Source organism: Triturus cristatus, chromosome 11 (assembly GCF_964204655.1).
Source record: "Triturus cristatus chromosome 11, aTriCri1.1, whole genome shotgun sequence".
Taxonomy (NCBI): Eukaryota; Metazoa; Chordata; class Amphibia; order Caudata; family Salamandridae; genus Triturus; species Triturus cristatus.
In genome coordinates this window covers 936137620-936163138 of record NC_140594.1, presented here as the reverse complement: position 1 = coordinate 936163138, position 25519 = coordinate 936137620, and the positions used below count along the sequence as shown (strand labels likewise).

Genomic DNA, 25519 nt, shown 5'->3' with positions numbered 1-25519 from the left:
TTCAGGCACAGTCTCCCACTATAAGGTAGTGAGGACATGCTGATGCTGTGAGCGTCTTTTTAATGCATAAAGGAATTATTGTGAGTTTTACTTGCCTTATAAATTGGTAAAATGATCCCGTATGCCGGAAGACTTCCTTTTTTTTTTCTTCAGTCTCGGCAATTCAGAGAAACTAGGTTGTGAAACACTGCCACCTCTGGTCATTCAGTATAATCTGCAGATGGAAAAGTCCACTGTTAGCACATTTTCTATAAGCAATACAAAAAAAATCTTGATGATTAGAAAGCGTAAACAGATCAATACTATGGAGTCTTTTATTGTGAAAATCAACAGCTCATTAGAAATTCAAATCTCAATTTTAGTTTTTAACCTCACATACTTCTCTGCAACATTGCTAGTTCCAGGATATAAAGCAGGCTTTAGTAGCGTTGGAGGCAGCCAGGCTTTTATGAACTATCATGACCAACACAATGTGATCCATATTACTCTCATCTTGACAGAAATTATGTTCAGGCACAGTCTCCCACTATAAGGTAGTGAGGACATGCTGATGCTGTGAGCGTCTTTTTAATGCATAAAGGAATTATTGTGAGTTTTACTTGCCTTATAAATTGGTAAAATGATCCCGTATGCCGGAAGACTTCCTTTTTTTTTTCTTCAGTCTCGGCAATTCAGAGAAACTAGGTTGTGAAACACTGCCACCTCTGGTCATTCAGTATAATCTGCAGATGGAAAAGTCCACTGTTAGCACATTTTCTATAAGCAATACAAAAAAAATCTTGATGATTAGAAAGCGTAAACAGATCAATACTATGGAGTCTTTTATTGTGAAAATCAACAGCTCATTAGAAATTCAAATCTCAATTTTAGTTTTTAACCTCACATACTTCTCTGCAACATTGCTAGCTCCAGGATATAAAGCAGGCTTTAGTAGCATTGGAGGCAGCCAGGCTTTTATGAGCTATCATGACCAACACAATGTGATCCATATTACTTTCATCTTGACAGAAATTATGTTCAGGCACAGTCTCCCACTGTAAGGTAGTGAGGACATGCTGATGCTGTGAGCGTCTTTTTAATGCATAAAGGAATTATTGTGAGTTTTACTTGCCTTATAAATTGGTAAAATGATCCCGTATGCCGGAAGACTTCCTTTTTTTTTTCTTCAGTCTCGGCAATTCAGAGAAACTAGGTTGTGAAACACTGCCACCTCTGGTCATTCAGTATAATCTGCAGATGGAAAAGTCCACTGTTAGCACATTTTCTATAAGCAATACAAAAAAAATCTTGATGATTAGAAAGCGTAAACAGATCAATACTATGGAGTCTTTTATTGTGAAAATCAACAGCTCATTAGAAATTCAAATCTCAATTTTAGTTTTTAACCTCACATACTTCTCTGCAACATTGCTAGTTCCAGGATATAAAGCAGGCTTTAGTAGCGTTGGAGGCAGCCAGGCTTTTATGAACTATCATGACCAACACAATGTGATCCATATTACTCTCATCTTGACAGAAATTATGTTCAGGCACAGTCTCCCACTATAAGGTAGTGAGGACATGCTGATGCTGTGAGCGTCTTTTTAATGCATAAAGGAATTATTGTGAGTTTTACTTGCCTTATAAATTGGTAAAATGATCCCGTATGCCGGAAGACTTCCCTTTTTTTTTCTTCAGTCTCGGCAATTCAGAGAAACTAGGTTGTGAAACACTGCCACCTCTGGTCATTCAGTATAATCTGCAGATGGAAAAGTCCACTGTTAGCACATTTTCTATAAGCAATACAAAAAAAATCTTGATTTTTAGAAAGCGTAAACAGATCAATACTATGGAGTCTTTTATTGTGAAAATCAACAGCTCATTAGAAAATCAAATCTCAATTTTAGTTTTTAACCTCACATACTTCTCTGCAACATTGCTAGCTCCAGGATATAAAGCAGGCTTTAGTAGCGTTGGAGGCAGCCAGGCTTTTATGAACTATCATGACCAACACAATGTGATCCATATTACTTTCATCTTGACAGAAATTATGTTCAGGCACAGTCTCCCACTGTAAGGTAGTGAGGACATGCTGATGCTGTGAGCGTCTTTTTAATGCATAAAGGAATTATTGTGAGTTTTACTTGCCTTATAAATTGGTAAAATGATGCCGTATGCCGGAAGACTTCCTTTTTTTTTTTTGTTCTGCAGTCTCGGCAATTCAGAGAAACTCGGTTGTGAAACACTGCCACCTCTGGTCATTCAGTATAATCTGTAGATGGAAAAGTCCACTGTTAGCACATTTTCTATAAGCAATACAAAAAAATCTTGATTTTTAGAAAGGGTAAACAGATCAATACTATGGAGTCTTTTATTGTGAAAATCAACAGCTCATTAGAAAATCAAATCTCAATTTTAGTTTTTAACCTCACATACTTCTCTGCAACATTGCTAGCTCCAGGATATAAAGCAGGCTTTAGCAGCATTGGAGGCAGCCAGGCTTTTATGAGCTATCATGACCAACACAATGTGATCCATATTACTTTCATCTTGACAGAAATTATGTTCAGGCACAGTCTCCCACTGTAAGGTAGTGAGGACATGCTGATGCTGTGAGCGTCTTTTTAATGCATAAAGGAATTATTGTGAGTTTTACTTGCCTTATAAATTGGTAAAATGATGCCGTATGCCGGAAGACTTCCTTTTTTTTTTTGTTCTTCAGTCTCGGCAATTCAGAGAAACTCGGTTGTGAAACACTGCCACCTCTGGTCATTCAGTATAATCTGTAGATGGAAAAGTCCACTGTTAGCACATTTTCTATAAGCAATACAAAAAAAATCTTGATTTTTAGAAAGCGTAAACAGATCAATACTATGGAGTCTTTTATTGTGAAAATCAACAGCTCATTAGAAAATCAAATCTCAATTTTAGTTTTTAACCTCACATACTTCTCTGCAACATTGCTAGTTCCAGGATATAAAGCAGGCTTTAGTAGCGTTGGAGGCAGCCAGGCTTTTATGAACTATCATGACCAACACAATGTGATCCATATTACTCTCATCTTGACAGAAATTATGTTCAGGCACAGTCTCCCACTATAAGGTAGTGAGGACATGCTGATGCTGTGAGCGTCTTTTTAATGCATAAAGGAATTATTGTGAGTTTTACTTGCCTTATAAATTGGTAAAATGATCCCGTATGCCGGAAGACTTCCTTTTTTTTTTCTTCAGTCTCGGCAATTCAGAGAAACTAGGTTGTGAAACACTGCCACCTCTGGTCATTCAGTATAATCTGCAGATGGAAAAGTCCACTGTTAGCACATTTTCTATAAACAATACAAAAAAAATCTTGATTTTTAGAAAGCGTAAACAGATCAATACTATGGAGTCTTTTATTGTGAAAATCAACAGCTCATTAGAAAATCAAATCTCAATTTTAGTTTTTAACCTCACATACTTCTCTGCAACATTGCTAGCTCCAGGATATAAAGCAGGCTTTAGTAGCATTGGAGGCAGCCAGGCTTTTATGAACTATCATGACCAACACAATGTGATCCATATTACTTTCATCTTGACAGAAATTATGTTCAGGCACAGTCTCCCACTGTAAGGTAGTGAGGACATGCTGATGCTGTGAGCGTCTTTTTAATGCATAAAGGAATTATTGTGAGTTTTACTTGCCTTATAAATTGGTAAAATGATGCCGTATGCCGGAAGACTTCCTTTTTTTTTTTTGTTCTTCAGTCTCGGCAATTCAGAGAAACTCGGTTGTGAAACACTGCCACCTCTGGTCATTCAGTATAATCTGTAGATGGAAAAGTCCACTGTTAGCACATTTTCTATAAGCAATACAAAAAAATCTTGATTTTTAGAAAGGGTAAACAGATCAATACTATGGAGTCTTTTATTGTGAAAATCAACAGCTCATTAGAAAATCAAATCTCAATTTTAGTTTTTAACCTCACATACTTCTCTGCAACATTGCTAGTTCCAGGATATAAAGCAGGCTTTAGTAGCGTTGGAGGCAGCCAGGCTTTTATGAACTATCATGACCAACACAATGTGATCCATATTACTCTCATCTTGACAGAAATTATGTTCAGGCACAGTCTCCCACTATAAGGTAGTGAGGACATGCTGATGCTGTGAGCGTCTTTTTAATGCATAAAGGAATTATTGTGAGTTTTACTTGCCTTATAAATTGGTAAAATGATGCCGTATGCCGGAAGACTTCCTTTTTTTTTTTGTTCTTCAGTCTCGGCAATTCAGAGAAACTCGGTTGTGAAACACTGCCACCTCTGGTCATTCAGTATAATCTGTAGATGGAAAAGTCCACTGTTAGCACATTTTCTATAAGCAATACAAAAAAAATCTTGATTTTTAGAAAGCGTAAACAGATCAATACTATGGAGTCTTTTATTGTGAAAATCAACAGCTCATTAGAAATTCAAATCTCAATTTTAGTTTTTAACCTCACATACTTCTCTGCAACATTGCTAGTTCCAGGATATAAAGCAGGCTTTAGTAGCGTTGGAGGCAGCCAGACTTTTATGAACTATCATGACCAACACAATGTGATCCATATTACTCTCATCTTGACAGAAATTATGTTCAGGCACAGTCTCCCACTGTAAGGTAGTGAGGACATGCTGATGCTGTGAGCGTCTTTTTAATGCATAAAGGAATTATTGTGAGTTTTACTTGCCTTGCATATTGGTAAAATGATGCCGTATGCCGGAAGACTTCCTTTTTTTTTTTCTTCAGTCTCGTCAATTCAGAGAAACTCGGTTGTGAAACACTGCCACCTCTGGTCATTCAGTATAATTTGCAGATGGAAAAGTCCACTGTTAGCACATTTTCTATAAGCAATACAAAAAAAATCTTGATTTTTAGAAAGCGTAAACAGATCAATACTATGGAGTCTTTTATTGTGAAAATCAACAGCTCATTAGAAAATCAAATCTCAATTTTAGTTTTTAACCTCACATACTTCTCTGCAACATTGCTAGCTCCAGGATATAAAGCAGGCTTTAGTAGCATTGGAGGCAGCCAGGCTTTTATGAGCTATCATGACCAACACAATGTGATCCATATTACTTTCATCTTGACAGAAATTATGTTCAGGCACAGTCTCCCACTGAAAGGTAGTGAGGACATGCTGATGCTGTGAGCGTCTTTTTAATGCATAAAGGAATTATTGTGAGTTTTACTTGCCTTATAAATTGGTAAAATGATGCCGTATGCCGGAAGACTTCCTTTTTTTTTTGTTCTTCAGTCTCGGCAATTCAGAGAAACTCGGTTGTGAAACACTGCCACCTCTGGTCATTCAGTATAATCTGTAGATGGAAAAGTCCACTGTTAGCACATTTTCTATAAGCAATACAAAAAAAATCTTGATTTTTAGAAAGCGTAAACAGATCAATACTATGGAGTCTTTTATTGTGAAAATCAACAGCTCATTAGAAATTCAAATCTCAATTTTAGTTTTTAACCTCACATACTTCTCTGCAACATTGCTAGTTCCAGGATATAAAGCAGGCTTTAGTAGCGTTGGAGGCAGCCAGGCTTTTATGAACTATCATGACCAACACAATGTGATCCATATTACTTTCATCTTGACAGAAATTATGTTCAGGCACAGTCTCCCACTATAAGGTAGTGAGGACATGCTGATGCTGTGAGCGTCTTTTTAATGCATAAAGGAATTATTGTGAGTTTTACTTGCCTTGCATATTGGTAAAATGATGCCGTATGCCGGAAGACTTCCTTTTTTTTGTTTCTTCAGTCTCGGCAATTCAGAGAAACTCGGTTGTGAAACACTGCCACCTCTGGTCATTCAGTATAATTTGCAGATGGAAAAGTCCACTGTTAGCACATTTTCTATAAGCAATACAAAAAAAATCTTGATTTTTAGAAAGCGTAAACAGATCAATACTATGGAGTCTTTTATTGTGAAAATCAACAGCTCATTAGAAAATCAAATCTCAATTTTAGTTTTTAACCTCACATACTTCTCTGCAACATTGCTAGTTCCAGGATATAAAGCAGGCTTTAGTAGCGTTGGAGGCAGCCAGACTTTTATGAACTATCATGACCAACACAATGTGATCCATATTACTCTCATCTTGATAGAAATTATGTTCAGGCACAGTCTCCCACTGTAAGGTAGTGAGGACATGCTGATGCTGTGAGCGTCTTTTTAATGCATAAAGGAATTATTGTGAGTTTTACTTGCCTTATAAATTGGTAAAATGATGCCGTATGCCGGAAGACTTCCTTTTTTTTTTGTTCTTCAGTCTCGGCAATTCAGAGAAACTCGGTTGTGAAACACTGCCACCTCTGGTCATTCAGTATAATCTGTAGATGGAAAAGTCCACTGTTAGCACATTTTCTATAAGCAATACAAAAAAAATCTTGATTTTTAGAAAGCGTAAACAGATCAATACTATGGAGTCTTTTATTGTGAAAATCAACAGCTCATTAGAAATTCAAATCTCAATTTTAGTTTTTAACCTCACATACTTCTCTGCAACATTGCTAGTTCCAGGATATAAAGCAGGCTTTAGTAGCGTTGGAGGCAGCCAGACTTTTATGAACTATCATGACCAACACAATGTGATCCATATTACTCTCATCTTGACAGAAATTATGTTCAGGCACAGTCTCCCACTGTAAGGTAGTGAGGACATGCTGATGCTGTGAGCGTCTTTTTAATGCATAAAGGAATTATTGTGAGTTTTACTTGCCTTGCATATTGGTAAAATGATGCCGTATGCCGGAAGACTTCCTTTTTTTTTTTTGTTCTTCAGTCTCGGCAATTCAGAGAAACTCGGTTGTGAAACACTGCCACCTCTGGTCATTCAGTATAATTTGCAGATGGAAAAGTCCACTGTTAGCACATTTTCTATAAGCAATACAAAAAAAATCTTGATTTTTAGAAAGCGTAAACAGATCAATACTATGGAGTCTTTTATTGTGAAAATCAACAGCTCATTAGAAAATCAAATCTCAATTTTAGTTTTTAACCTCACATACTTCTCTGCAACATTGCTAGTTCCAGGATATAAAGCAGGCTTTAGTAGCGTTGGAGGCAGCCAGACTTTTATGAACTATCATGACCAACACAATGTGATCCATATTACTCTCATCTTGATAGAAATTATGTTCAGGCACAGTCTCCCACTGTAAGGTAGTGAGGACATGCTGATGCTGTGAGCGTCTTTTTAATGCATAAAGGAATTATTGTGAGTTTTACGTGCCTTGCATATTGGTAAAATGATGCCGTATGCCGGAAGACTTCCTTTTTTGTTTTTTTCTTCAGTCTCGGCAATTCAGAGAAACTCGGTTGTGAAACACTGCCACCTCTGGTCATTCAGTATAATCTGTAGATGGAAAAGTCCACTGTTAGCACATTTTCTATAAGCAATACAAAAAAATCTTGATTTTTAGAAAGGGTAAACAGATCAATACTATGGAGTCTTTTATTGTGAAAATCAACAGCTCATTAGAAAATCAAATCTCAATTTTAGTTTTTAACCTCACATACTTCTCTGCAACATTGCTAGCTCCAGGATAAAAAGCAGGCTTTAGTAGCATTGGAGGCAGCCAGGCTTTTATGAGCTATCATGACCAACACAATGTGATCCATATTACTTTCATCTTGACAGAAATTATGTTCAGGCACAGTCTCCCACTGTAAGGTAGTGAGGACATGCTGATGCTGTGAGCGTCTTTTTAATGCATAAAGGAATTATTGTGAGTTTTACTTGCCTTATAAATTGGTAAAATGATGCCGTATGCCGGAAGACTTCCTTTTTTTTTTGTTCTTCAGTCTCGGCAATTCAGAGAAACTCGGTTGTGAAACACTGCCACCTCTGGTCATTCAGTATAATCTGTAGATGGAAAAGTCCACTGTTAGCACATTTTCTATAAGCAATACAAAAAAAATCTTGATTTTTAGAAAGCGTAAACAGATCAATACTATGGAGTCTTTTATTGTGAAAATCAACAGCTCATTAGAAATTCAAATCTCAATTTTAGTTTTTAACCTCACATACTTCTCTGCAACATTGCTAGTTCCAGGATATAAAGCAGGCTTTAGTAGCGTTGGAGGCAGCCAGGCTTTTATGAACTATCATGACCAACACAATGTGATCCATATTACTTTCATCTTGACAGAAATTATGTTCAGGCACAGTCTCCCACTATAAGGTAGTGAGGACATGCTGATGCTGTGAGCGTCTTTTTAATGCATAAAGGAATTATTGTGAGTTTTACTTGCCTTGCATATTGGTAAAATGATGCCGTATGCCGGAAGACTTCCTTTTTTTTGTTTCTTCAGTCTCGGCAATTCAGAGAAACTCGGTTGTGAAACACTGCCACCTCTGGTCATTCAGTATAATTTGCAGATGGAAAAGTCCACTGTTAGCACATTTTCTGTAAGCAATACAAAAAAAATCTTGATTTTTAGAAAGCGTAAACAGATCAATACTATGGAGTCTTTTATTGTGAAAATCAACAGCTCATTAGAAAATCAAATCTCAATTTTAGTTTTTAACCTCACATACTTCTCTGCAACATTGCTAGTTCCAGGATATAAAGCAGGCTTTAGTAGCGTTGGAGGCAGCCAGACTTTTATGAACTATCATGACCAACACAATGTGATCCATATTACTCTCATCTTGATAGAAATTATGTTCAGGCACAGTCTCCCACTGTAAGGTAGTGAGGACATGCTGATGCTGTGAGCGTCTTTTTAATGCATAAAGGAATTATTGTGAGTTTTACTTGCCTTGCATATTGGTAAAATGATGCCGTATGCCGGAAGACTTCCTTTTTTTTTTTTTCTTCAGTCTCGGCAATTCAGAGAAACTCGGTTGTGAAACACTGCCACCTCTGGTCATTCAGTATAATCTGTAGATGGAAAAGTCCACTGTTAGCACATTTTCTATAAGCAATACAAAAAAAATCTTGATTTTTAGAAAGCGTAAACAGATCAATACTATGGAGTCTTTTATTGTGAAAATCAACAGCTCATTAGAAATTCAAATCTCAATTTTAGTTTTTAACCTCACATACTTCTCTGCAACATTGCTAGTTCCAGGATATAAAGCAGGCTTTAGTAGCGTTGGAGGCAGCCAGACTTTTATGAACTATCATGACCAACACAATGTGATCCATATTACTCTCATCTTGACAGAAATTATGTTCAGGCACAGTCTCCCACTGTAAGGTAGTGAGGACATGCTGATGCTGTGAGCGTCTTTTTAATGCATAAAGGAATTATTGTGAGTTTTACTTGCCTTGCATATTGGTAAAATGATGCCGTATGCCGGAAGACTTCCTTTTTTTTTTTTCTTCAGTCTCGGCAATTCAGAGAAACTCGGTTGTGAAACACTGCCACCTCTGGTCATTCAGTATAATTTGCAGATGGAAAAGTCCACTGTTAGCACATTTTCTATAAGCAATACAAAAAAAATCTTGATTTTTAGAAAGCGTAAACAGATCAATACTATGGAGTCTTTTATTGTGAAAATCAACAGCTCATTAGAAAATCAAATCTCAATTTTAGTTTTTAACCTCACATACTTCTCTGCAACATTGCTAGCTCCAGGATATAAAGCAGGCTTTAGTAGCATTGGAGGCAGCCAGGCTTTTATGAGCTATCATGACCAACACAATGTGATCCATATTACTTTCATCTTGACAGAAATTATGTTCAGGCACAGTCTCCCACTGTAAGGTAGTGAGGACATGCTGATGCTGTGAGCGTCTTTTTAATGCATAAAGGAATTATTGTGAGTTTTACTTGCCTTATAAATTGGTAAAATGATCCCGTATGCCGGAAGACTTCCTTTTTTTTTTCTTCAGTCTCGGCAATTCAGAGAAACTAGGTTGTGAAACACTGCCACCTCTGGTCATTCAGTATAATCTGCAGATGGAAAAGTCCACTGTTAGCACATTTTCTATAAGCAATACAAAAAAAATCTTGATGATTAGAAAGCGTAAACAGATCAATACTATGGAGTCTTTTATTGTGAAAATCAACAGCTCATTAGAAATTCAAATCTCAATTTTAGTTTTTAACCTCACATACTTCTCTGCAACATTGCTAGTTCCAGGATATAAAGCAGGCTTTAGTAGCGTTGGAGGCAGCCAGGCTTTTATGAACTATCATGACCAACACAATGTGATCCATATTACTCTCATCTTGACAGAAATTATGTTCAGGCACAGTCTCCCACTATAAGGTAGTGAGGACATGCTGATGCTGTGAGCGTCTTTTTAATGCATAAAGGAATTATTGTGAGTTTTACTTGCCTTGCATATTGGTAAAATGATGCCGTATGCCAGAAGACTTCCTTTTTTTTGTTTCTTCAGTCTCGGCAATTCAGAGAAACTCGGTTGTGAAACACTGCCACCTCTGGTCATTCAGTATAATTTGCAGATGGAAAAGTCCACTGTTAGCACATTTTCTATAAGCAATACAAAAAAAATCTTGATTTTTAGAAAGCGTAAACAGATCAATACTATGGAGTCTTTTATTGTGAAAATCAACAGCTCATTAGAAAATCAAATCTCAATTTTAGTTTTTAACCTCACATACTTCTCTGCAACATTGCTAGCTCCAGGATATAAAGCAGGCTTTAGTAGCATTGGAGGCAGCCAGGCTTTTATGAGCTATCATGACCAACACAATGTGATCCATATTACTTTCATCTTGACAGAAATTATGTTCAGGCACAGTCTCCCACTGTAAGGTAGTGAGGACATGCTGATGCTGTGAGCGTCTTTTTAATGCATAAAGGAATTATTGTGAGTTTTACTTGCCTTATAAATTGGTAAAATGATCCCGTATGCCGGAAGACTTCCTTTTTTTTTTCTTCAGTCTCGGCAATTCAGAGAAACTAGGTTGTGAAACACTGCCACCTCTGGTCATTCAGTATAATCTGCAGATGGAAAAGTCCACTGTTAGCACATTTTCTATAAGCAATACAAAAAAAATCTTGATGATTAGAAAGCGTAAACAGATCAATACTATGGAGTCTTTTATTGTGAAAATCAACAGCTCATTAGAAATTCAAATCTCAATTTTAGTTTTTAACCTCACATACTTCTCTGCAACATTGCTAGTTCCAGGATATAAAGCAGGCTTTAGTAGCGTTGGAGGCAGCCAGGCTTTTATGAACTATCATGACCAACACAATGTGATCCATATTACTCTCATCTTGACAGAAATTATGTTCAGGCACAGTCTCCCACTATAAGGTAGTGAGGACATGCTGATGCTGTGAGCGTCTTTTTAATGCATAAAGGAATTATTGTGAGTTTTACTTGCCTTGCATATTGGTAAAATGATGCCGTATGCCAGAAGACTTCCTTTTTTTTGTTTCTTCAGTCTCGGCAATTCAGAGAAACTCGGTTGTGAAACACTGCCACCTCTGGTCATTCAGTATAATTTGCAGATGGAAAAGTCCACTGTTAGCACATTTTCTATAAGCAATACAAAAAAAATCTTGATTTTTAGAAAGCGTAAACAGATCAATACTATGGAGTCTTTTATTGTGAAAATCAACAGCTCATTAGAAAATCAAATCTCAATTTTAGTTTTTAACCTCACATACTTCTCTGCAACATTGCTAGTTCCAGGATATAAAGCAGGCTTTAGTAGCGTTGGAGGCAGCCAGACTTTTATGAACTATCATGACCAACACAATGTGATCCATATTACTCTCATCTTGATAGAAATTATGTTCAGGCACAGTCTCCCACTGTAAGGTAGTGAGGACATGCTGATGCTGTGAGCGTCTTTTTAATGCATAAAGGAATTATTGTGAGTTTTACGTGCCTTGCATATTGGTAAAATGATGCCGTATGCCGGAAGACTTCCTTTTTTGTTTTTTTCTTCAGTCTCGGCAATTCAGAGAAACTCGGTTGTGAAACACTGCCACCTCTGGTCATTCAGTATAATCTGTAGATGGAAAAGTCCACTGTTAGCACATTTTCTATAAGCAATACAAAAAAATCTTGATTTTTAGAAAGGGTAAACAGATCAATACTATGGAGTCTTTTATTGTGAAAATCAACAGCTCATTAGAAAATCAAATCTCAATTTTAGTTTTTAACCTCACATACTTCTCTGCAACATTGCTAGCTCCAGGATATAAAGCAGGCTTTAGTAGCATTGGAGGCAGCCAGGCTTTTATGAGCTATCATGACCAACACAATGTGATCCATATTACTTTCATCTTGACAGAAATTATGTTCAGGCACAGTCTCCCACTGTAAGGTAGTGAGGACATGCTGATGCTGTGAGCGTCTTTTTAATGCATAAAGGAATTATTGTGAGTTTTACTTGCCTTATAAATTGGTAAAATGATGCCGTATGCCGGAAGACTTCCTTTTTTTTTTGTTCTTCAGTCTCGGCAATTCAGAGAAACTCGGTTGTGAAACACTGCCACCTCTGGTCATTCAGTATAATCTGTAGATGGAAAAGTCCACTGTTAGCACATTTTCTATAAGCAATACAAAAAAAATCTTGATTTTTAGAAAGCGTAAACAGATCAATACTATGGAGTCTTTTATTGTGAAAATCAACAGCTCATTAGAAATTCAAATCTCAATTTTAGTTTTTAACCTCACATACTTCTCTGCAACATTGCTAGTTCCAGGATATAAAGCAGGCTTTAGTAGCGTTGGAGGCAGCCAGGCTTTTATGAACTATCATGACCAACACAATGTGATCCATATTACTCTCATCTTGACAGAAATTATGTTCAGGCACAGTCTCCCACTATAAGGTAGTGAGGACATGCTGATGCTGTGAGCGTCTTTTTAATGCATAAAGGAATTATTGTGAGTTTTACTTGCCTTGCATATTGGTAAAATGATGCCGTATGCCAGAAGACTTCCTTTTTTTTGTTTCTTCAGTCTCGGCAATTCAGAGAAACTCGGTTGTGAAACACTGCCACCTCTGGTCATTCAGTATAATTTGCAGATGGAAAAGTCCACTGTTAGCACATTTTCTATAAGCAATACAAAAAAAATCTTGATTTTTAGAAAGCGTAAACAGATCAATACTATGGAGTCTTTTATTGTGAAAATCAACAGCTCATTAGAAAATCAAATCTCAATTTTAGTTTTTAACCTCACATACTTCTCTGCAACATTGCTAGTTCCAGGATATAAAGCAGGCTTTAGTAGCGTTGGAGGCAGCCAGACTTTTATGAACTATCATGACCAACACAATGTGATCCATATTACTCTCATCTTGATAGAAATTATGTTCAGGCACAGTCTCCCACTGTAAGGTAGTGAGGACATGCTGATGCTGTGAGCGTCTTTTTAATGCATAAAGGAATTATTGTGAGTTTTACGTGCCTTGCATATTGGTAAAATGATGCCGTATGCCGGAAGACTTCCTTTTTTGTTTTTTTCTTCAGTCTCGGCAATTCAGAGAAACTCGGTTGTGAAACACTGCCACCTCTGGTCATTCAGTATAATCTGTAGATGGAAAAGTCCACTGTTAGCACATTTTCTATAAGCAATACAAAAAAATCTTGATTTTTAGAAAGGGTAAACAGATCAATACTATGGAGTCTTTTATTGTGAAAATCAACAGCTCATTAGAAAATCAAATCTCAATTTTAGTTTTTAACCTCACATACTTCTCTGCAACATTGCTAGCTCCAGGATATAAAGCAGGCTTTAGTAGCATTGGAGGCAGCCAGGCTTTTATGAGCTATCATGACCAACACAATGTGATCCATATTACTTTCATCTTGACAGAAATTATGTTCAGGCACAGTCTCCCACTGTAAGGTAGTGAGGACATGCTGATGCTGTGAGCGTCTTTTTAATGCATAAAGGAATTATTGTGAGTTTTACTTGCCTTATAAATTGGTAAAATGATGCCGTATGCCGGAAGACTTCCTTTTTTTTTTGTTCTTCAGTCTCGGCAATTCAGAGAAACTCGGTTGTGAAACACTGCCACCTCTGGTCATTCAGTATAATCTGTAGATGGAAAAGTCCACTGTTAGCACATTTTCTATAAGCAATACAAAAAAAATCTTGATTTTTAGAAAGCGTAAACAGATCAATACTATGGAGTCTTTTATTGTGAAAATCAACAGCTCATTAGAAATTCAAATCTCAATTTTAGTTTTTAACCTCACATACTTCTCTGCAACATTGCTAGTTCCAGGATATAAAGCAGGCTTTAGTAGCGTTGGAGGCAGCCAGGCTTTTATGAACTATCATGACCAACACAATGTGATCCATATTACTTTCATCTTGACAGAAATTATGTTCAGGCACAGTCTCCCACTATAAGGTAGTGAGGACATGCTGATGCTGTGAGCGTCTTTTTAATGCATAAAGGAATTATTGTGAGTTTTACTTGCCTTGCATATTGGTAAAATGATGCCGTATGCCGGAAGACTTCCTTTTTTTTGTTTCTTCAGTCTCGGCAATTCAGAGAAACTCGGTTGTGAAACACTGCCACCTCTGGTCATTCAGTATAATTTGCAGATGGAAAAGTCCACTGTTAGCACATTTTCTATAAGCAATACAAAAAAAATCTTGATTTTTAGAAAGCGTAAACAGATCAATACTATGGAGTCTTTTATTGTGAAAATCAACAGCTCATTAGAAAATCAAATCTCAATTTTAGTTTTTAACCTCACATACTTCTCTGCAACATTGCTAGTTCCAGGATATAAAGCAGGCTTTAGTAGCGTTGGAGGCAGCCAGACTTTTATGAACTATCATGACCAACACAATGTGATCCATATTACTCTCATCTTGATAGAAATTATGTTCAGGCACAGTCTCCCACTGTAAGGTAGTGAGGACATGCTGATGCTGTGAGCGTCTTTTTAATGCATAAAGGAATTATTGTGAGTTTTACTTGCCTTGCATATTGGTAAAATGATGCCGTATGCCGGAAGACTTCCTTTTTTTTTTTTTCTTCAGTCTCGGCAATTCAGAGAAACTCGGTTGTGAAACACTGCCACCTCTGGTCATTCAGTATAATCTGTAGATGGAAAAGTCCACTGTTAGCACATTTTCTATAAGCAATACAAAAAAATCTTGATTTTTAGAAAGCGTAAACAGATCAATACTATGGAGCCTTTTATTGTGAAAATCAACAGCTCATTAGAAAATCAAATCTCAATTTTAGTTTTTAACCTCACATACTTCTCTGCAACATTGCTAGTTCCAGGATATAAAGCAGGCTTTAGTAGCGTTGGAGGCAGCCAGGCTTTTATGAACTATCATGACCAACACAATGTGATCCATATTACTTTCATCTTGACAGAAATTATGTTCAGGCACAGTCTCCCACTGTAAGGTAGTGAGGACATGCTGATGCTGTGAGCGTCTTTTTAATGCATAAAGGAATTATTGTGAGTTAAACTTGCCTTGTATATTGGTAAAATGATGCCGTATGCCGGAAGACTTCCTTTTTTTTTTTTGTTCTTCAGTCTCGGCAATTCAGAGAAACTCGGTTGTGAAACACTGCCACCTCTGGTCATTCAGTATAATCTGTAGATGGAAAAGTCCACTGTTAGCACATTTTCTATAAGCAATACAAAAAAAATCTTGATTTTTAGAAAGCGTAAACAGATCAATACTATGGAGCCTTTTATTGTGAAAATCAACAGCTCATTAGAAAATCAAATCTCAATTTTAGTTTTTAACCTCACATACTTCTCTGCAACATTGCTAGTTCCAGGATATAAAGCAGGCTTTAGTAGCGTTGGAGGCAGCCAGGCTTTTATGAACTATCATGACCAACACAATGTGATCCATATTACTTTCATCTTGACAGAAATTATGTTCAGGCACAGTCTCCCACTGTAAGGTAGTGAGGACATGCTGATGCTGTGAGCGTCTTTTTAATGCATAAAGGAATTATTGTGAGTTAAACTTGCCTTGTATATTGGTAAAATGATGCCGTATGCCGGAAGACTTCCTTTTTTTTTTTTGTTCTTCAGTCTCGGCAATTCAGAGAAACTCGGTTGTGAAACACTGCCACCTCTGGTCATTCAGTATAATCTGTAGATGGAAAAGTCCACTGTTAGCACATTTTCTATAAGCAATACAAAAAAAATCTTGATTTTTAGAAAGCGTAAACAGATCAATACTATGGAGTCTTTTATTGTGAAAATCAACAGCTCATTAGAAAATCAAATCTCAATTTTAGTTTTTAACCTCACATACTTCTCTGCAACATTGCTAGCTCCAGGATATAAAGCAGGCTTTAGTAGCATTGGAGGCAGCCAGGCTTTTATGAGCTATCATGACCAACACAATGTGATCCATATTACTTTCATCTTGACAGAAATTATGTTCAGGCACAGTCTCCCACTGTAAGGTAGTGAGGACATGCTGATGCTGTGAGCGTCTTTTTAATGCATAAAGGAATTATTGTGAGTTTTACTTGCCTTATAAATTGGTAAAATGATGCCGTATGCCGGAAGACTTCCTTTTTTTTTTGTTCTTCAGTCTCGGCAATTCAGAGAAACTCGGTTGTGAAACACTGCCACCTCTGGTCATTCAGTATAATCTGTAGATGGAAAAGTCCACTGTTAGCACATTTTCTATAAGCAATACAAAAAAAATCTTGATTTTTAGAAAGCGTAAACAGATCAATACTATGGAGTCTTTTATTGTGAAAATCAACAGCTCATTAGAAAATCAAATCTCAATTTTAGTTTTTAACCTCACATACTTCTCTGCAACATTGCTAGTTCCAGGATATAAAGCAGGCTTTAGTAGCGTTGGAGGCAGCCAGACTTTTATGAACTATCATGACCAACACAATGTGATCCATATTACTCTCATCTTGATAGAAATTATGTTCAGGCACAGTCTCCCACTGTAAGGTAGTGAGGACATGCTGATGCTGTGAGCGTCTTTTTAATGCATAAAGGAATTATTGTGAGTTTTACGTGCCTTGCATATTGGTAAAATGATGCCGTATGCCGGAAGACTTCCTTTTTTGTTTTTTTCTTCAGTCTCGGCAATTCAGAGAAACTCGGTTGTGAAACACTGCCACCTCTGGTCATTCAGTATAATCTGTAGATGGAAAAGTCCACTGTTAGCACATTTTCTATAAGCAATACAAAAAAATCTTGATTTTTAGAAAGGGTAAACAGATCAATACTATGGAGTCTTTTATTGTGAAAATCAACAGCTCATTAGAAAATCAAATCTCAATTTTAGTTTTTAACCTCACATACTTCTCTGCAACATTGCTAGCTCCAGGATATAAAGCAGGCTTTAGTAGCATTGGAGGCAGCCAGGCTTTTATGAGCTATCATGGCCAACACAATGTGATCCATATTACTTTCATCTTGACAGAAATTATGTTCAGGCACAGTCTCCCACTGTAAGGTAGTGAGGACATGCTGATGCTGTGAGCGTCTTTTTAATGCATAAAGGAATTATTGTGAGTTTTACTTGCCTTATAAATTGGTAAAATGATGCCGTATGCCGGAAGACTTCCTTTTTTTTTTGTTCTTCAGTCTCGGCAATTCAGAGAAACTCGGTTGTGAAACACTGCCACCTCTGGTCATTCAGTATAATCTGTAGATGGAAAAGTCCACTGTTAGCACATTTTCTATAAGCAATACAAAAAAAATCTTGATTTTTAGAAAGCGTAAACAGATCAATACTATGGAGTCTTTTATTGTGAAAATCAACAGCTCATTAGAAATTCAAATCTCAATTTTAGTTTTTAACCTCACATACTTCTCTGCAACATTGCTAGTTCCAGGATATAAAGCAGGCTTTAGTAGCGTTGGAGGCAGCCAGGCTTTTATGAACTATCATGACCAACACAATGTGATCCATATTACTTTCATCTTGACAGAAATTATGTTCAGGCACAGTCTCCCACTATAAGGTAGTGAGGACATGCTGATGCTGTGAGCGTCTTTTTAATGCATAAAGGAATTATTGTGAGTTTTACTTGCCTTGCATATTGGTAAAATGATGCCGTATGCCGGAAGACTTCCTTTTTTTTGTTTCTTCAGTCTCGGCAATTCAGAGAAACTCGGTTGTGAAACACTGCCACCTCTGGTCATTCAGTATAATTTGCAGATGGAAAAGTCCACTGTTAGCACATTTTCTATAAGCAATACAAAAAAAATCTTGATTTTTAGAAAGCGTAAACAGATCAATACTATGGAGTCTTTTATTGTGAAAATCAACAGCTCATTAGAAAATCAAATCTCAATTTTAGTTTTTAACCTCACATACTTCTCTGCAACATTGCTAGTTCCAGGATATAAAGCAGGCTTTAGTAGCGTTGGAGGCAGCCAGACTTTTATGAACTATCATGACCAACACAATGTGATCCATATTACTCTCATCTTGATAGAAATTATGTTCAGGCACAGTCTCCCACTGTAAGGTAGTGAGGACATGCTGATGCTGTGAGCGTCTTTTTAATGCATAAAGGAATTATTGTGAGTTTTACTTGCCTTGCATATTGGTAAAATGATGCCGTATGCCGGAAGACTTCCTTTTTTTTTTTTTCTTCAGTCTCGGCAATTCAGAGAAACTCGGTTGTGAAACACTGCCACCTCTGGTCATTCAGTATAATCTGTAGATGGAAAAGTCCACTGTTAGCACATTTTCTATAAGCAATACAAAAAAATCTTGATTTTTAGAAAGGGTAAACAGATCAATACTATGGAGTCTTTTATTGTGAAAATCAACAGCTCATTAGAAAATCAAATCTCAATTTTAGTTTTAAACCTCACATACTTCTCTGGAACATTGCTAGCTCCAGGATATAAAGCAGGCTTTAGTAGCGTTGGAGGCAGCCAGGCTTTTATGAACTATCATGACCAACACAATGTGATCCATATTACTTTCATCTTGATAGAAATTATGTTCAGGCACAGTCTCCCACTGTAAGGTAGTGAGGACAGGCTGATGCTGTGAGCGTCTTTTTAATGCATAAAGGAATTATTGTGAGTTTTACTTGCCTTATAAATTGGTAAAATGATGCGGTATGCCGGAAGACTTCCTTTTTTTTTTTTTTCTTCAGTCTCGGCAATTCAGAGAAACTCGGTTGTGAAACACTGCCACCTCTGGTCATTCAGTATAATCTGTAGATGGAAAAGTCCACTGTTAGCACATTTTCTATAAGCAATACAAAAAAATCTTGATTTTTAGAAAGCGTAAACAGATCAATACTATGGAGCCTTTTATTGTGAAAATCAACAGCTCATTAGAAAATCAAATCTCAATTTTAGTTTTTAACCTCACATACTTCTCTGCAACATTGCTAGTTCCAGGATATAAAGCAGGCTTTAGTAGCGTTGGAGGCAGCCAGGCTTTTATGAACTATCATGACCAACACAATGTGATCCATATTACTTTCATCTTGACAGAAATTATGTTCAGGCACAGTCTCCCACTGTAAGGTAGTGAGGACATGCTGATGCTGTGAGCGTCTTTTTAATGCATAAAGGAATTATTGTGAGTTAAACTTGCCTTGTATATTGGTAAAATGATGCCGTATGCCGGAAGACTTCCTTTTTTTTTTTTGTTCTTCAGTCTCGGCAATTCAGAGAAACTCGGTTGTGAAACACTGCCACCTCTGGTCATTCAGTATAATCTGTAGATGGAAAAGTCCACTGTTAGCACATTTTCTATAAGCAATACAAAAAAAATCTTGATTTTTAGAAAGCGTAAACAGATCAATACTATGGAGTCTTTTATTGTGAAAATCAACAGCTCATTAGAAAATCAAATCTCAATTTTAGTTTTTAACCTCACATACTTCTCTGCAACATTGCTAGCTCCAGGATATAAAGCAGGCTTTAGTAGCATTGGAGGCAGCCAGTCTTTTATGAGCTATCATGACCAACACAATGTGATCCATATTACTTTCATCTTGACAGAAATTATGTTCAGGCACAGTCTCCCACTGTAAGGTAGTGAGGACATGCTGATGCTGTGAGCGTCTTTTTAATGCATAAAGGAATTATTGTGAGTTTTACTTGCCTTATAAATTGGTAAAATGATGCCGTATGCCGGAAGACTTCCTTTTTTTTTTGTTCTTCAGTCTCGGCAATTCAGAGAAACTCGGTTGTGAAACACTGCCACCTCTGGTCATTCAGTATAATCTGTAGATGGAAAAGTCCACTGTTAGCACATTTTCTATAAGCAATACAAAAAAAATCTTGATTTTTAGAAAGCGTAAACAGATCAATACTATGGAGTCTTTTATTGTGAAAATCAACAGCTCATTAGAAATTCAAATCTCAATTTTAGTTTTTAACCTCACATACTTCTCTGCAACATTGCTAGTTCCAGGATATAAAGCAGGCTTTAGTAGCGTTGGAGGCAGCCAGGCTTTTATGAACTATCATGACCAACACAATGTGATCCATATTACTTTCATCTTGACAGAAATTATGTTCAGGCACAGTCTCCCACTATAAGGTAGTGAGGACATGCTGATGCTGTGAGCGTCTTTTTAATGCATAAAGGAATTATTGTGAGTTTTACTTGCCTTGCATATTGGTAAAATGATGCCGTATGCCGGAAGACTTCCTTTTTTTTGTTTCTTCAGTCTCGGCAATTCAGAGAAACTCGGTTGTGAAACACTGCCACCTCTGGTCATTCAGTATAATTTGCAGATGGAAAAGTCCACTGTTAGCACATTTTCTATAAGCAATACAAAAAAAATCTTGATTTTTAGAAAGCGTAAACAGATCAATACTATGGAGTCTTTTATTGTGAAAATCAACAGCTCATTAGAAAATCAAATCTCAATTTTAGTTTTTAACCTCACATACTTCTCTGCAACATTGCTAGTTCCAGGATATAAAGCAGGCTTTAGTAGCGTTGGAGGCAGCCAGGCTTTTATGAACTATCATGACCAACACAATGTGATCCATATTACTCTCATCTTGACAGAAATTATGTTCAGGCACAGTCTCCCACTATAAGGTAGTGAGGACATGCTGATGCTGTGAGCGTCTTTTTAATGCATAAAGGAATTATTGTGAGTTTTACTTGCCTTATAAATTGGTAAAATGATGCCGTATGCCGGAAGACTTCCTTTTTTTTTTGTTCTTCAGTCTCGGCAATTCAGAGAAACTCGGTTGTGAAACACTGCCACCTCTGGTCATTCAGTATAATCTGTAGATGGAAAAGTCCACTGTTAGCACATTTTCTATAAGCAATACAAAAAAAATCTTGATTTTTAGAAAGCGTAAACAGATCAATACTATGGAGTCTTTTATTGTGAAAATCAACAGCTCATTAGAAATTCAAATCTCAATTTTAGTTTTTAACCTCACATACTTCTCTGCAACATTGCTAGTTCCAGGATATAAAGCAGGCTTTAGTAGCGTTGGAGGCAGCCAGACTTTTATGAACTATCATGACCAACACAATGTGATCCATATTACTCTCATCTTGACAGAAATTATGTTCAGGCACAGTCTCCCACTGTAAGGTAGTGAGGACATGCTGATGCTGTGAGCGTCTTTTTAATGCATAAAGGAATTATTGTGAGTTTTACTTGCCTTGCATATTGGTAAAATGATGCCGTATGCCGGAAGACTTCCTTTTTTTTTTTTCTTCAGTCTCGGCAATTCAGAGAAACTCGGTTGTGAAACACTGCCACCTCTGGTCATTCAGTATAATTTGCAGATGGAAAAGTCCACTGTTAGCACATTTTCTATAAGCAATACAAAAAAAATCTTGATTTTTAGAAAGCGTAAACAGATCAATACTATGGAGTCTTTTATTGTGAAAATCAACAGCTCATTAGAAAATCAAATCTCAATTTTAGTTTTTAACCTCACATACTTCTCTGCAACATTGCTAGCTCCAGGATATAAAGCAGGCTTTAGTAGCATTGGAGGCAGCCAGGCTTTTATGAGCTATCATGACCAACACAATGTGATCCATATTACTTTCATCTTGACAGAAATTATGTTCAGGCACAGTCTCCCACTGTAAGGTAGTGAGGACATGCTGATGCTGTGAGCGTCTTTTTAATGCATAAAGGAATTATTGTGAGTTTTACTTGCCTTATAAATTGGTAAAATGATCCCGTATGCCGGAAGACTTCCTTTTTTTTTTCTTCAGTCTCGGCAATTCAGAGAAACTAGGTTGTGAAACACTGCCACCTCTGGTCATTCAGTATAATCTGCAGATGGAAAAGTCCACTGTTAGCACATTTTCTATAAGCAATACAAAAAAAATCTTGATGATTAGAAAGCGTAAACAGATCAATACTATGGAGTCTTTTATTGTGAAAATCAACAGCTCATTAGAAATTCAAATCTCAATTTTAGTTTTTAACCTCACATACTTCTCTGCAACATTGCTAGTTCCAGGATATAAAGCAGGCTTTAGTAGCGTTGGAGGCAGCCAGGCTTTTATGAACTATCATGACCAACACAATGTGATCCATATTACTCTCATCTTGACAGAAATTATGTTCAGGCACAGTCTCCCACTATAAGGTAGTGAGGACATGCTGATGCTGTGAGCGTCTTTTTAATGCATAAAGGAATTATTGTGAGTTTTACTTGCCTTGCATATTGGTAAAATGATGCCGTATGCCGGAAGACTTCCTTTTTTTTGTTTCTTCAGTCTCGGCAATTCAGAGAAACTCGGTTGTGAAACACTGCCACCTCTGGTCATTCAGTATAATTTGCAGATGGAAAAGTCCACTGTTAGCACATTTTCTATAAGCAATACAAAAAAAATCTTGATTTTTAGAAAGCGTAAACAGATCAATACTATGGAGTCTTTTATTGTGAAAATCAACAGCTCATTAGAAAATCAAATCTCAATTTTAGTTTTTAACCTCACATACTTCTCTGCAACATTGCTAGTTCCAGGATATAAAGCAGGCTTTAGTAGCGTTGGAGGCAGCCAGACTTTTATGAACTATCATGACCAACACAATGTGATCCATATTACTCTCATCTTGATAGAAATTATGTTCAGGCACAGTCTCCCACTGTAAGGTAGTGAGGACATGCTGATGCTGTGAGCGTCTTTTTAATGCATAAAGGAATTATTGTGAGTTTTACGTGCCTTGCATATTGGTAAAATGATGCCGTATGCCGGAAGACTTCCTTTTTTGTTTTTTTCTTCAGTCTCGGCAATTCAGAGAAACTCGGTTGTGAAACACTGCCACCTCTGGTCATTCAGTATAATCTGTAGATGGAAAAGTCCACTGTTAGCACATTTTCTATAAGCAATACAAAAAAATCTTGATTTTTAGAAAGGGTAAACAGATCAATACTATGGAGTCTTTTATTGTGAAAATCAACAGCTCATTAGAAAATCAAATCTCAATTTTAGTTTTTAACCTCACATACTTCTCTGCAACATTGCTAGCTCCAGGATATAAAGCAGGCTTTAGTAGCATTGGAGGCAGCCAGGCTTTTATGAGCTATCATGACCAACACAATGTGATCCATATTACTTTCATCTTGACAGAAATTATGTTCAGGCACAGTCTCCCACTGTAAGGTAGTGAGGACATGCTGATGCTGTGAGCGTCTTTTTAATGCATAAAGGAATTATTGTGAGTTTTACTTGCCTTATAAATTGGTAAAATGATGCCGTATGCCGGAAGACTTCCTTTTTTTTTTGTTCTTCAGTCTCGGCAATTCAGAGAAACTCGGTTGTGAAACACTGCCACCTCTGGTCATTCAGTATAATTTGCAGATGGAAAAGTCCACTGTTAGCACATTTTCTATAAGCAATACAAAAAAAATCTTGATTTTTAGAAAGCGTAAACAGATCAATACTATGGAGTCTTTTATTGTGAAAATCAACAGCTCATTAGAAAATCAAATCTCAATTTTAGTTTTTAACCTCACATACTTCTCTGCAACATTGCTAGTTCCAGGATATAAAGCAGGCTTTAGTAGCGTTGGAGGCAGCCAGACTTTTATGAACTATCATGACCAACACAATGTGATCCATATTACTCTCATCTTGATAGAAATTATGTTCAGGCACAGTCTCCCACTGTAAGGTAGTGAGGACATGCTGATGCTGTGAGCGTCTTTTTAATGCATAAAGGAATTATTGTGAGTTTTACTTGCCTTGCATATTGGTAAAATGATGCCGTATGCCGGAAGACTTCCTTTTTTTTTTTTTCTTCAGTCTCGGCAATTCAGAGAAACTCGGTTGTGAAACACTGCCACCTCTGGTCATTCAGTATAATCTGTAGATGGAAAAGTCCACTGTTAGCACATTTTCTATAAGCAATACAAAAAAATCTTGATTTTTAGAAAGGGTAAACAGATCAATACTATGGAGTCTTTTATTGTGAAAATCAACAGCTCATTAGAAAATCAAATCTCAATTTTAGTTTTAAACCTCACATACTTCTCTGGAACATTGCTAGCTCCAGGATATAAAGCAGGCTTTAGTAGCGTTGGAGGCAGCCAGGCTTTTATGAACTATCATGACCAACACAATGTGATCCATATTACTTTCATCTTGATAGAAATTATGTTCAGGCACAGTCTCCCACTGTAAGGTAGTGAGGACATGCTGATGCTGTGAGCGTCTTTTTAATGCATAAAGGAATTATTGTGAGTTTTACTTGCCTTATAAATTGGTAAAATGATGCGGTATGCCGGAAGACTTCCTTTTTTTTTTTTTTCTTCAGTCTCGGCAATTCAGAGAAACTCGGTTGTGAAACACTGCCACCTCTGGTCATTCAGTATAATCTGTAGATGGAAAAGTCCACTGTTAGCACATTTTCTATAAGCAATACAAAAAAATCTTGATTTTTAGAAAGCGTAAACAGATCAATACTATGGAGCCTTTTATTGTGAAAATCAACAGCTCATTAGAAAATCAAATCTCAATTTTAGTTTTTAACCTCACATACTTCTCTGCAACATTGCTAGTTCCAGGATATAAAGCAGGCTTTAGTAGCGTTGGAGGCAGCCAGGCTTTTATGAACTATCATGACCAACACAATGTGATCCATATTACTTTCATCTTGACAGAAATTATGTTCAGGCACAGTCTCCCACTGTAAGGTAGTGAGGACATGCTGATGCGGTGAGCGTCTTTTTAATGCATAAAGGAATTATTGTGAGTTAAACTTGCCTTGTATATTGGTAAAATGATGCCGTATGCCGGAAGACTTCCTTTTTTTTTTTTGTTCTTCAGTCTCGGCAATTCAGAGAAACTCGGTTGTGAAACACTGCCACCTCTGGTCATTCAGTATAATCTGTAGATGGAAAAGTCCACTGTTAGCACATTTTCTATAAGCAATACAAAAAAATCTTGATTTTTAGAAAGGGTAAACAGATCAATACTATGGAGTCTTTTATTGTGAAAATCAAAAGCTCATTAGAAAATCAAATCTCAATTTTAGTTTTTAACCTCACATACTTCTCTGCAACATTGCTAGCTCCAGGATATAAAGCAGGCTTTAGTAGCGTTGGAGGCAGCCAGGCTTTTATGAACTATCATGACCAACACAATGTGATCCATATTACTTTCATCTTGACAGAAAT

The 25519-nt window shown here is 36.8% G+C and overlaps 1 long non-coding RNA gene across 1 annotated transcript in view; it reads right to left on the bottom strand.

Annotated features, from left to right (window-relative positions):
• LOC146785652 (uncharacterized) overlaps positions 1-17060 on the bottom strand; it is a 31247-nt gene extending 14187 nt beyond the window's left edge. The window contains exons 1-30 of the long non-coding RNA XR_014970723.1: positions 16938-17060; positions 14381-14535; positions 13870-13991; positions 13359-13481; positions 12849-13003; positions 12338-12459; positions 11827-11949; positions 11317-11471; positions 10809-10927; positions 10299-10453; positions 9791-9909; positions 9281-9435; positions 8770-8891; positions 8260-8414; positions 7749-7870; positions 7238-7360; positions 6725-6882; positions 6214-6335; positions 5704-5858; positions 5193-5314; positions 4684-4837; positions 4172-4294; positions 3660-3783; positions 3152-3270; positions 2640-2762; positions 2128-2251; positions 1620-1738; positions 1112-1230; positions 604-722; positions 96-214 (exon numbers count right to left, since the gene is read on the bottom strand). This is a non-coding gene — a long non-coding RNA (uncharacterized LOC146785652). The remainder of the gene's footprint in view (positions 1-95; positions 215-603; positions 723-1111; positions 1231-1619; positions 1739-2127; positions 2252-2639; positions 2763-3151; positions 3271-3659; positions 3784-4171; positions 4295-4683; positions 4838-5192; positions 5315-5703; positions 5859-6213; positions 6336-6724; positions 6883-7237; positions 7361-7748; positions 7871-8259; positions 8415-8769; positions 8892-9280; positions 9436-9790; positions 9910-10298; positions 10454-10808; positions 10928-11316; positions 11472-11826; positions 11950-12337; positions 12460-12848; positions 13004-13358; positions 13482-13869; positions 13992-14380; positions 14536-16937) is intronic.
• Between the last annotated feature and the right edge of the window lie 8459 nt (positions 17061-25519).